This window comes from Corvus hawaiiensis, chromosome 5 (assembly GCF_020740725.1).
Source record: "Corvus hawaiiensis isolate bCorHaw1 chromosome 5, bCorHaw1.pri.cur, whole genome shotgun sequence".
NCBI lineage: Eukaryota > Metazoa > Chordata > Aves > Passeriformes > Corvidae > Corvus > Corvus hawaiiensis.
Window position 1 is genome coordinate 44,223,034 of NC_063217.1, and position 12,554 is coordinate 44,235,587.

Genomic DNA, 12,554 nt, shown 5'->3' on the forward strand with positions numbered 1-12,554 from the left:
ATGTCTATTAAATGCTCTGACTCTCCCAAAGCATTCTTGCTCCCTCTTCAAGGAAGAAATACCCTGAATTTGATGAACCAGTGAGCGTGTTACTGTTAGGAAATTGTTGCATCCCAGTTACACAACAGGTTCCTTGAATTCCCACAAATTTGTCACATTCAAGATCTTATAACAGGCAAAAAGAACTCACCCTCTATTCAAAGACATGAATTTTCATTAGTATAATTAAAATCTTAATTGTACAGTCAAAGGGCTCTTACTTTTCCAGTTACAATAATAGTGACCCACTTCAAAGCAAATGCAGATAAAATGAGGCATACACACATTTTTCTAGTATGTATAGAATCATGGAAGTTCTACGTACTTCTTTTGCTTAACTTAAAATTACCACTCGTACTCTGGGTCTGGAGGTCAATGTGTTCAATCTTGGCATAAGGGGAAGTTTCTGGTGAGTTGTCTGCATCCTGAGTATTACGAATACATCCTTGGGAGAAATCTTTCCCGCTCACTTTAGGATCAGCTTGCAGGCATTTTTGCATGGTCTGCACCTGTCTCATTCTTGACTGGTTTGTAGTTCCACATTGCATTTGACTTTACTCTATATGGTGTTTTTGACATATGTTTGACACTTGTTCTTTGCTCTCTTGGTTATCCCTGGCTAGTTTCACCCAGCTCCCAAGGACTCATCCCTCTCCTGGCTGGTCACTGACCATTGGTTGCCAGTAGCTTATAGCCCTGCTACCTCCAGTGTCATCCTGAGTCCAAACCAACAAGGCTGAGCTTCTGTCCTGTGCCCTCCATGTTGCTTTTTGGTTTAGAATTCCAAGCAGTACTTGTTATTGCCAATTACTACCTGGAAGTTAGCCTCATGCCTTGCAGTTAAGCAAAACCAAGCTGACGGCTAAAGGTAAAGCCAAAGTCACTTAAGAGTTGTTAGATAATTGCACTTACAACTAAACAAGCTCAAGCACAGCTCTAGACAGGCCCAGACTGACACCTACTGAGACCTCCACCATGGCATAGTGCAAAATCAAGGATAACACCTGGTTACAACCAATGCCAGCACTATATTTACTGTGCATTTTACTGGCCTACAACAGAGAGCTGAAACGTGACATAAGCCATGGTGTTGGGGATTACTGAGGAAGAAGTGTGTAGGCTGGTTCGACATGTGAGGGGTGAGCGTGGCATGAGGAAAGAGACGCGGTACTGGCCTCAGTTAGCTTACGTGTGTCTTCAGATGAGAAAGTGTAAGGATGTGAGGGTCAGCTCAGCGCAGAAGAGTTTCTGGTATTAAAAAATTTTAGAAAACAGTGTTTGGTATGTCTCAGTCACAGGACTGAGGTTTAGCAGGATATAGACCAAATAGTAAAGAAAATCCAGTTTCAGCAGTTTCTCAAGACTGTCTTCAGCATGCCTTGCTGCCACCCAGTGCTTCTTGGAGTGCCTTCTTTCTCCTTGTGTTTTCTGTAGAAGACAATAGCAGGTCTGTGGTCTGCTGAGATCTCCTCCCACCTGGGGGATGAGAGTGGTCCCCCCGAGTCCTGTTCCACTAATTAGACCAAAAAGTGTGCTTTGCGTAAGTGAAATACTTTAGCCAAAGGAATCACCAAGGGAAAAGTGAGGCTTTTAAAAGCACTGTAGTATTATTGAACTTTTTTTTCATTTTATTGTATTTTGAACAAAATACTGATTTCATGGAAAATTTGATTAATATTTATAGCAAAAATTCTCCTTCAAGTAGCTTGTCCAACATCTCTCTTGAGGAGCAAAATCTGAATATTAGCTGACCATGTTGGTTAAGGAAATGTCTCCAGCAATGTTTCCACTGGTTTAATCAATCTGGTTTCCAGCACAGCTTCAGCCAGAATGTGGTTAGCCTGCAGTTATTGAAGCTGCTGTTTGAGAACAGCAATAGGAAAGGATTTTCAGTATTTTGAAGACCAATCTGATAGTTTGGAGAACAGGCTAAAAGTTCCTGTTCTGCTGCAGTTTTCCAAAGTGCCTCACCTCCCTATCTAAAATGTGAGCAACAGTACTTTTTGTTTTCAACAACCAATGTTTTGGGAGTAAACTTTAAGTTATTAAATATGCTGAAAATTTCAATGGGAGAAGAAATCATAAAATATATTTGATTGGATTTTTTTATTATTATCATTATTTTATTTTCTGGGACAAAATCCCACCAAATTTTTTATTAACTTAGTAGTCTTTATTTTTTTTTTTTTCCTCTCCCTCAACCAGTCATTGCCTCATTACAGTTTTGATCAAACTTGGACCAACTATGAAGAACCTATTAAGACAGTGAAGTTATAAAAATTTCAGAAACCCAGGACCTGGAATTCATCGCCACTAAATTATAACCCTTTCAAGAAATACTTTGAGAAACATGGGAACTGATGAGACTGCTCTTTAATGAATAAAATCAAAGATGATGAGTTCTATAGGCAATATTGAGCTAGTTGTCAGTAATTAGCTTCAGATGAGATTGTCGTCTTTAATGTTTCTTTACTATTCTTGGATGAGTTGGAATATACGATGAAAGTGTAATTACAGCCTTTGATATTTTGGTGGATGTCTCAATGCATCCTGGAAGTACTCCAACAGGTTGTTTGGCCAAGTGGTTTGTGGGGTAGCTAGTCCTATATAAATAAATAAAGAAAGAGAAAACTCTTTAATTGTTCGTGCAATAAATGGTCTCCTCACATACATTTTATGATGTGGTATTTTAAGTGCATCTAAGCAAAAGTCAATCTAATGAAAGAACAAATGCTTTTTGTCTTTTATGTGGATCGTGTTACTTGTGTGCTTATTGTGTTTTTTTTTTAAAGTTCAGGCTTTTTAATGCTAATTATTAAAACAATAAGTTCAGTGTGTCTGGAGTGGGGGAAAATGAGCAGTTTAAAGACTACAGTCTGTGCAAGTGGATTCTGATAGGATGTGTGTTGGTTTTGTGCTGGTGTAAGTACTGCCACTCAGATTACATCTGTGCAATTATCAATCAGGGCTTTAATTATTTTTTTAAATTATGAATCATTTCAGACTGAATTTTTGCAGTTTAGTGAAACTAAGCAATTCTAAAATAAGGCCTTGAATTTAAAGGCACCCATAATTTGAGATTTCTTTGTCAGATTAACATTTAATAAGACTTCAAGTAGAATATGAATTTGAAGTGTGGACTAGGCCTAGTAAGCTGTAGAAAGAGACAAAAAATACTTTAGAAACTGGGAAAAATAGCGACAGAAACACAAGTAGCTATATCCTGTTGGTATCTGGTGGAAAGGAGCAGGGAGAATTATCTCAGATTTTCTTCTGAAAAGGTTCTGTGAAGGCAGGGAAGAGATAAGGAATGTCTCCCTGGGTGAGCTACCTTAGAACAGCATCAGAATATCTGGGATGTAGATGTCTCCATTAAACAAGTGGGCAACCATCACCTTCTTGTGAAGGGCAACTTCAGCTCTTTGGGGGCCAGCAGATGAAGATCTGGAGACTCCCCAAAACTTAGTTGTAATACAGTTTGGAACTGTGAAACCACTGGCTGCCAACATGTTGAATTGGTTTTCTGGAGACCTTTGTCCATGCCATGTTTTCCTTACGGTGTGCTGGATGTCTGTAGAGGCGGGTGGGGTGAAGGCTGTCAACTGTTTCAGGGATTTCATGGGTACCCTTCCTATAGCACCTGGGGTATCCAAAAAAGCATGTTTTGCATGTTGCTCCAGCCTTGCCTTCTGCACCTCTCACTGCTTCTCACCGTATTGAAAAAATAGATGCTGAAGTAATGTATTTAATCAAGTTCATGTAATGAGAATTTCTGCTCCTCATCACAATAGGCAACTTTGTGATAAATCCCTTGACAATGGTATTAGTATTAGAGAATCATGGTTTGGGTTGGAAAGGACTTGAAAGATCATCTAGTTCTAATGCCCCTGCCATGGCTATGGGCACATTTGTTTCACTCGACTGGGTTGCTCAAAGCGCCATCAAACCTGGCCTTGAACGCTTCCAGCCAGGGATGGGGCATCCACAGCTTCTCTGGGAAACATGCTCCTGTGCCTTACCACTCTCAAAGTGAAGAATTTTTTCCTATTCACTAATCTAAACCTCTTTTCTTTCAGTTTAAAGCCATTCACCTTTGTCCTGCCACTACATGCCCTTGTAAATTGTTTCTTTCTAAAGTTTTTGTAGAACCCCTGTGATGAATTAACCCTGGCTGGATGCCAGGTGCCCACCAAAGCCACTCTATCTCTTCCCTCCTCAACTGGACAGGGGAGAGAAAATACAAGGAAAGGTTCATGAGCTAAGGGCAGGGAGAGGTCACTCACCAATTACCATCATGGCAAAACAGACTTGACATGGGATTTCATGTGGTCTTAAGCTCAGCACATGAGGGAGTCTTTCAGTATTAACACACAAAATGACCATCTGTATGAAACTGTGGTTTTAGTCTAATGAATTCCCTGTGTATTCAAACCATACCTGGTTAATTAAACTTACCAGCCTTAAGTAAAATAAGTTAAAGCTCTAACTCCACTCCCTGCCCTTAGGTCAAAATCCGTGGCCTTCTCCTTCTGTTCCTTCTCCTACCCACTCTGTCACTTATTTTTCAGTTAAGTTTTGAATACAATATTTTGGGAAAATCTATGTACAGTAAGTGAAAAGTTCTGAAATTGATTTTCTTTGGGTTTGTCTTCCTTAGCTATTTCAAATTATCATCATCTCAAATATATTCCAAATCTGAAGCTTTTTGTTTGTGACTGATGAATGTAAAAACATTCTGGTGAGATGTAGAGGAAAGAATTATGGAGAGCAACCTACAATTTTGTCTGTAGAAACTGCATCACTGAAATCTATATAAAATTTCATTTGTATGTGAAGAAATTTGCAAAGCTCTGTAAAACTTCCGTAGCGAAATTTTTAAGCACTGCATTTCATTCAGCATAGGGAGTGAGGTGAACGAAGAAATTAATAGTTGTAATATTTTTGTAAATGTTTCAGTTAATGAAAATAGGAATCTTTTTTTGTACAGCTTTCTTTAGTGTGATTATTGGATCTTTTGTTAAATAGGATTGTCTAACTGAGGATAAATGTTTGCTATCATATTTTTATTTGCTCATAATATTACTCTTTCTGTACACATGAAACTAGTTGTTTGAGCACACAAGTGCTGATGAACAAGAGACCTCGAATTTCAAATTAGTAATACAATCAAAGAGACAATGCAATTTAAAAGACAATACCGTAACTGAACACTTACAGTACAAATAGTAATTGAATTCATAAGAATAAAAAAGAAATCTTGCAGTAGGTGCAAGCATCAAGACTACATTCATCTTTTTATGGCACTGGGGGGGTCTCATAAATGACTAACTATGTTTTATCTCAGCAATATATTTGGTGGTATCCGTGCTGGATGCCTTTCATTTTTCTTGCCTCTTGGTCTGGAAAATGATAAATTATGCACCCTCTGGTATGAATTCTATTTGTGTGTATTTGGTATAACACAAGAATCTTAAAAATGAGTGAACATTTCTCTCACATCTGGAACATGTCTAAATTATCACCAATAGCATTCTCCCTACAAATGGCTGAACAAGACAATAAGGCACCGTGTCAAATTTAGTCCAAATCCTTCTGCCATTAAATGATCAACAGCCAAAAAGCTGAAGTTACTGCAGTTCCTAAAGTTCTGTTTAAAAACAAAGCAACCAACAAATTCAGAATAATGGTTAGATTTTAGCTATGAGTTGGTTTGATTTTAAATTGGTTTCAAGAAAGCCTTATCTCCCATGCTTAAGTCTATACATAATAGATTATGTGTTCTACAATAGCAGCAGTATTTATACTCTGGTATATATTCTGGTTCGTATTCTGCTAAAAGGTGTCTGACATCTGATGGCTGCATTTAGTTCAAGTCATTCAGCCCATGAACTGACTTAGCAGCTGAAAAATATTCCCCTCTCAAGATGTACAGCCCATGCCTCGCTGGGCATTTCTGCTGCCCTGGGAGCAGGTGGCCAGCACATTGATGCAAAATGTCCAGCCACATTGCTGGCATCAATTAGGATCCATTCAGAGCTGACTCATCTGTTACCATGGAGCTCTTGTCAACCTGGCTGCTCTCAACCCAGAAGTGTTAATGTGTATTTACCGCAGTGCAGTTGTCAGTCATTCACACCAACACCCTCATGGCAAGGATTTGCTCCATAGGGTTAGCAGTGCTGCTGAGAGGATGGGATTGCCTCTTGCAACCTGCAAAACCGAGGACCATGGTTTTGTTTTGTGCATCTGTTCCTTTTATTTTCTATGGACTGAGTAACAATTTACCACCCAAAGAGATGAAGGGGTATATCCCATGCGTATTGTGTTTGGATACCAGCAGAAAGATGAGATGGTCTGTGGTGAAGTCCTGTGGTTTAGGAAACTGTACTGCCTATTTTATTTTTCCAGCAGGGTAAATCAAAGAAATAAATAGAAAATAAGTGATTTTTTTTTTAAAACCTCATTCTCCATAACCAAGGTTATACTGGAAGTATTTCATGAGTATGCCCTGAAACTATGCCCTCCGTCGCAACCCCTGTGTGGTTTGTTGCTCTATCCCCTTTTTAAGGAGCAGAGAAACTGGGGTCCAATTGATTCTGAGGATTTTAAAACATTCTATGGGAGCCTTTTTACTCCTGCTAGCACCCCGTCTTGTGTAGATTCATCACAGCTGTTTGTGGCACAGCATCAGCCGCTGCTCAGACCCTGTAGTTGAAAGTATGTCCTTCTGCAGCTCAAAGGCAAATTAGTGCATCAACTTAATTCTTATGGGATTGAGGCACTTGATTACTGTGCTCCTGCCACAGAAGTGATTTAATATCTTTTGGGTCTATGTGGACCAGGGTTGAGGGAAGGTCATATCTCAGCTCACTAAGAAACATGCAAGTTTTCACGTTGTTTTTTTCCCAGTTTAGGCTCTGGTGACACTGATGCAATCCTCACCTTTTATTTCCCTTTCCTGTTCCCCACTTCTGGCTCTTGTAGCTTTGTCTAGACTACAGATATGGATGGTGTGGGAATACCGGGCAAGTGTGCATGTGCATGCACGCGCACACACGTTTTGTGTCTTATAAACTTTGTGTTACCTACGTGAAGTACTCCTGCCTGAATGAACAGCTTTAAATCAAAACAGGCGGTGAGAGGGAAACAACAGGAAATGAAAGAATGGCTAAGATAAGGTATTCAGCTGCATCAACTGGTTTAATAAAAGTGTCGCTGGTACCTCTCTTCATATGTGTCTCGCCTTGCTCATTGGAGCTGGAGCAATGTGGCAGCTACGAACCCATTAAGTGGACTTAAGAGAGAGAGAAAGTGAAACTTTCATTTGCACTGTGAAAGAAATGTAACCTGAGCAAGTATCCCAACCTACTGAGGCACTGAGAAACACCACAGCCCGTGGCTGCCTGCTGTGCCTTTATGCCCAGATGTCATTTTTGATTCTGTGTAAGTGCTCATCATGGAATTGAGGGGGAAGGCACTTACTACAGGCAAACAGAAAGGACTTCTGGGCCATTACTCTGTGCCCTGTACTGCTGCAAGGGTTGTTGAGAGTACAGGCATTGGCCTACTGATGCCAGGTTTATTCATCTGCTGAAAGCAATCAGCAGTGTTTCTGCCGGCTTCGAGGGTCTGCTTGTAGCCCTGGTTTCATTTCTATGACACCTTTCCTTCTCTGGCTCCATGAGAAACAGCATTCAGATCTTTTTTGTCTTCTTAGATCATTTGTACACATGCGCACACGGAAAATACTGATTTCTCACTGTTTTGCTTGATTTGTTTCTGTCACGGTTATGTCCCTGTAGGTCTGGGTCTCTCAGAACGATAGAGAGTGAGATAATCTAGTGACTTCCAATTAAACAAACAAGCCATTTTCAAACCCAGAATTTTTAGCCACTTGTATTGATGTTAGGGCATGAACTTCAAATATACTTTCACAGTAACATAAAAACCATAAAACTTTCTTAAGCCTCTGCATTTCTGCTGCAAAGGAAAAATGGATTTCTTCAGCTGGCTTTGTCTTCTGCATTGTGTGCAAGGGTGGGAAAACCCAAATGCTGCTAACACAAAACATCCCCTGAGCACTCACTTGTTCCCCTGGCAGCAGGATGAGAGAGGGAATGAATTGCATATGATTGGCGTTAGTCACACTGGTTACTATGTCCTACTGGAAGGTACGTGCATTGGAAGAGGCCATTACAATCCTCCTCACAGAGCAGGGCTGCTCACCCCAAAATACAAGGAACTCTCTCTGCCTCATCTAAGAGAAACAGCACTAGAGCAAAACTAGTAACTGCAGAGTAATCAGGACCAATAGACAAAACTAGAAATGTTTCTAAGTGCCACTTCTGGGTTCCCCTTAGTCTTCTTCTACACCACCTCTCCTCCTCTCAGTAGAGCGTCTCCCCTTCTAGAGACTCTTCATTCTTTAGCTTGCCTTGCTCTTTGGGTCTGCTTCATCCCAATGTAAATTATTATTGTTTAACTGCCCTCTCTAGTTTTCTTCAGAGCTCTGTTTTCTGTCCAGAGACATTTTTATTCTGTTTGTAGAATGCCTTGCACAGTGGGGTCCTCTCTCGTGGTGGGGCTTCAGGGCCCAGTTGTAATGAAAATAATAAAGGCATGATACTTCGTCATCATTTACTTTTATGTTTTTGTCAGTAACAGGCTTGTGTAATGAGCAAAAAAGTAGACCAAGTACCATGTTTTGATACTCTGATTCTGGATTTTAACAATTGTCCTGGGTTGCAGTGTATTCTATTACCATCCTCAGGAGCTGTTGAAATCAGGTGGGGCAGTGTTTCCTTGCCTCCTCCCCCCAGACTGTCTTTCTGTTAATTGCCCATCATTGTCCTGCCGCCTGACTCAGAGATAACTCCCTCCGGACTATCTTCTGTTAATGAGCCTAATCAACACTTGGCCTTATGACTCATTACCCCATTGTGAGATGCTCCACCCAGAGGGAGGAACCAAGCATCCCATCGTGGATATAATCTGGGACTCTGAACACCAGAGACAACCCTTCCCACTGGATTTCCAGAGGACAGGAGCTACACAGCCACCATTGGACTTTCTGAGGAAGAGCAGACTCTTTTACCACAGGATCACCGCTTCAGAGGACTGCAGCCACCATTCTACCAGACTGCTACCACCACCCTGCCTAACAGGGTGTCAGGTTGTACTTTGACTCTGTCAGTTTGAACCAGTGTTTTCTTTTACTTTTTTTTTCCTTTTCTTTAATTTCCATTAAATTGTTATTCTGACTTGGTGCCTCCCACTGGTTTGTTTTCAAACTAGTACACAATTAACTGGCAAAAGAGCTATATTAATTCAAGTTATGGGGAAACCACTTGGCTGGCAATATGATCAGACTAAAAGAAGCCAACCTAATTGTACCCAGATGCTCCACAAAATCATTGGGTGAGCTGAGTATGATTATAGAATCGTTTCTTCCATCTTAATTAGCCTGACTAAATATATTCTTCGGTGATCTTCCTTATTGCATGGCTATGTAAAAATTCCTGGAGCTGCAAATCTTCTTCTCTTGGTATAGGAATAAATCACGCCTAAGCATGGCATTATCATGCTGTAGGAGCGGCTGTCAGGCTGGATTCTTTACCATGGTATGGTTGACTTGCAAATGCCCAGTGTTGTGAAACCAGCTCTTTGCATTGCTATAGCCAGGTGAGCTGAGAGGTTCATGGCTGTCTTGTGTGCTCCCAAAGTGCTCCCTAGATTAGGCATGGTGAATTAATATAGTAGTAAATCTAACCCAACATTTTAAAAACCATTATATTGTGGGATTTGGGGTATTTTTTTTTTTTTGGTGAAACGACCATGTTGGTGTTTGTTCTCATCTTTCAGGATGTAGAATTATAGTAATGTAAGCTTGGTATTCTTCAGCAGTTAGATCTAAAACCTGAACTTAGTTCTGAACAGGTGGTACAAAAGATGAATAGATTTTAATTACAGTGCTTTTCAGTTTCGTGTAAGTACTACCATTCAGTATTTGCTGCCCTCTAGGTGGTATTTAGATTTTTAAGCACCTGACCTAGAATACCTTATTAGTCAGAGATCCAGTTGTAATTCAAGTTTAGTTCTAGTATTTAAAAATCTTTTAATCTCTGTGGAACTGCAATCTGGAGGAATTTTATTTTAAAGTTCATTTATATATATTATCTGGCTTAAAACACATGTTATTTTAGATAACCAGGAAAATGCATGAACATATTGGTGACTTCAAAGTATGCATTACTTAGCCATGTATTTCCATCACTCTGCACTGCCATCCCTCAAATTCCCCAATAACTTAATTTAGAAATTAGTGCCCATTGACTCACTAAATCTTTGTTCTCATGACTGCTTACATTGCCAGTGCTTATATTGAAACCATGTATGTGTTCATTTGGGCAAAGTCTCAAAAAATAATTTTTTGTAGTCATGGTTCTGTCTTTTAAAATAAGGGGAAAAAATTAACAGTTTGGTCGGATGCAATATAGAAAAAAAATATATTATTGAACTGCTTCTTCATCTCTTTGGGCATCTGAACTCGCTACCAAGCAGAGTATTGTATGACACAGGACTGCAAAACCAAATTCCACATACCTGGGCTAGACAGGTATAGTAAGACTAAAACACAGTGACCTTGAAAAGAAATGAAAGAAGGTGGAATGTGATGGTCAAAAAAAAGGGAGAAAAGCTTACATTTCCTTAGGACTTGACAGGAAAACCTTCCCTGAGCCAAAGATATGGAATGACAGAAAAGTGATGGAAGTAGGGCTGAATTGTGGGTTTGTCCCTAGCCATGCTATCTGGATATGGAAAGGACTGACAGAACATGAGGAGATCCCAGTAGGCTTCCTGAAGATGCACAATTTTCTTCTCAGCACGACATTTCCCGTTTTCACCTGTACTATGACTATTTAGTCAATTTTCTTTTATGGTAAGGATGGTGAGACATTGGAACAGGCTGTCCAGAGAAACTGTGAATGCCACATCCCTGGAAGTGTTCAAGATCGTGTTGGATGGGATTCTGAGCAACCTGATCTAGTAAAAGATGCCCCTGTCCATGGCACATTGCTGCCTCCATAAATACAAAGACACAGGTAAACACGAGGTACAAGGCACTGGCTTCTTCAGGAGCCTGCTCTGCAGAGGATCTCTGAATGTGTGCCTTTTCCCTGAATTTCTTTGAAAAACATTTCTCAGCAATCAGCAGGCTGCAGGTTACGTGGATAGGTGAGGCCCTCACTGCACCCATCCAGCTGTTTTGGCTGGGTGTGCCAACACAACCCCGGCCTGCTGGAACTGGAGGAGAGGTGTTTACATGGAGTGAGAGGAATGTACACTGGTCAAGGAATGTTTTCACTTATATTTGCCTATGGCAAGAGGATCCTGGAAAGCTTTTCTCCCTTGCTAGTGTTAATCACTCTGACTGCTTGCAGAGGGAAGCTGAAGTCTCATTAAACCCTTCTTTTTTTTTAAGAGGCTGAATAAGCTGCCCTGTTTTTCAACATCCTAACACTCTTATTTGTTCTGGTAGCTCTGTTCTGGTTTAAATAAATTTTTTATGGGCTTGGCTGACCATAAGTGTACATAGTCTTCCAAAAGAGGCCTTGCTAGTGTCTTCTACCCAAACACAAGTATTTGTCCCTGCTGGAAAATCCTCAAGGTATATCCGGGGTTAGATGGCATAAACATGTGAGAGTCTCCCTGTCTTTGGAAAATGTAGCCAGACCATTCTGTCCTCTGCCATTTCCATTGGTAGAGCCGTCCAAGAGAAATCCAGTAATTCTGTTCCCGGTTTTCTGATTTTTATTTTATTTTTAACTTTTAATTCTTCTGGTATCACGTCTATCCCTAAGATCACCAGTGATTTTTCCCATGGGATATTCCAGCCTTCCACTGCACTTATGTGACTGGCAGACTCACTACCAAATTATTCCTGATTATGAAAATGTCACTAAATGAAAATAGTCATCTCCAAGACTGAACTCTTGCGGGATTACACTGATAACCTCTTTTTAGCCTCATAATTTCAGTACTTCCCCATGTCTACTATCTCTTTTCTAGTCCTGGTGCTAATCTCCAATTTTAGCAGCTGAATTAATAACTTCCCATATGGCAATATATCAAATTCTTCAGTGAAATCCAGTGGATTTCATTTTATGTGCTTTTTTTTTTTGTCTAGGAAAAGAATCACCTGATCAGATACGACAAAGCATGCTAGCTGTCTGAAACACATTTATAAGCTTGGTTGAAGAGCTAAAGGGACTGCACTACCATCTGTGAGATCATACTTACTGATTTGGGAAAGTTCTTTCTGATTTTTGGATAAGAACTGTGCTCAAGTAGAATAGTTTGCATTTTTGTTGTTGCTATTGCCTAAACATTCATGTAATCTGTTTATATTACATTGTTGAAATTTTACCCTTACTAACATTGGTTATCGCCTTGAGTTGATTTTCATGGAGTTTTTTAAATTTGGATACCCACTGGCAATATGATAGTAACTATTA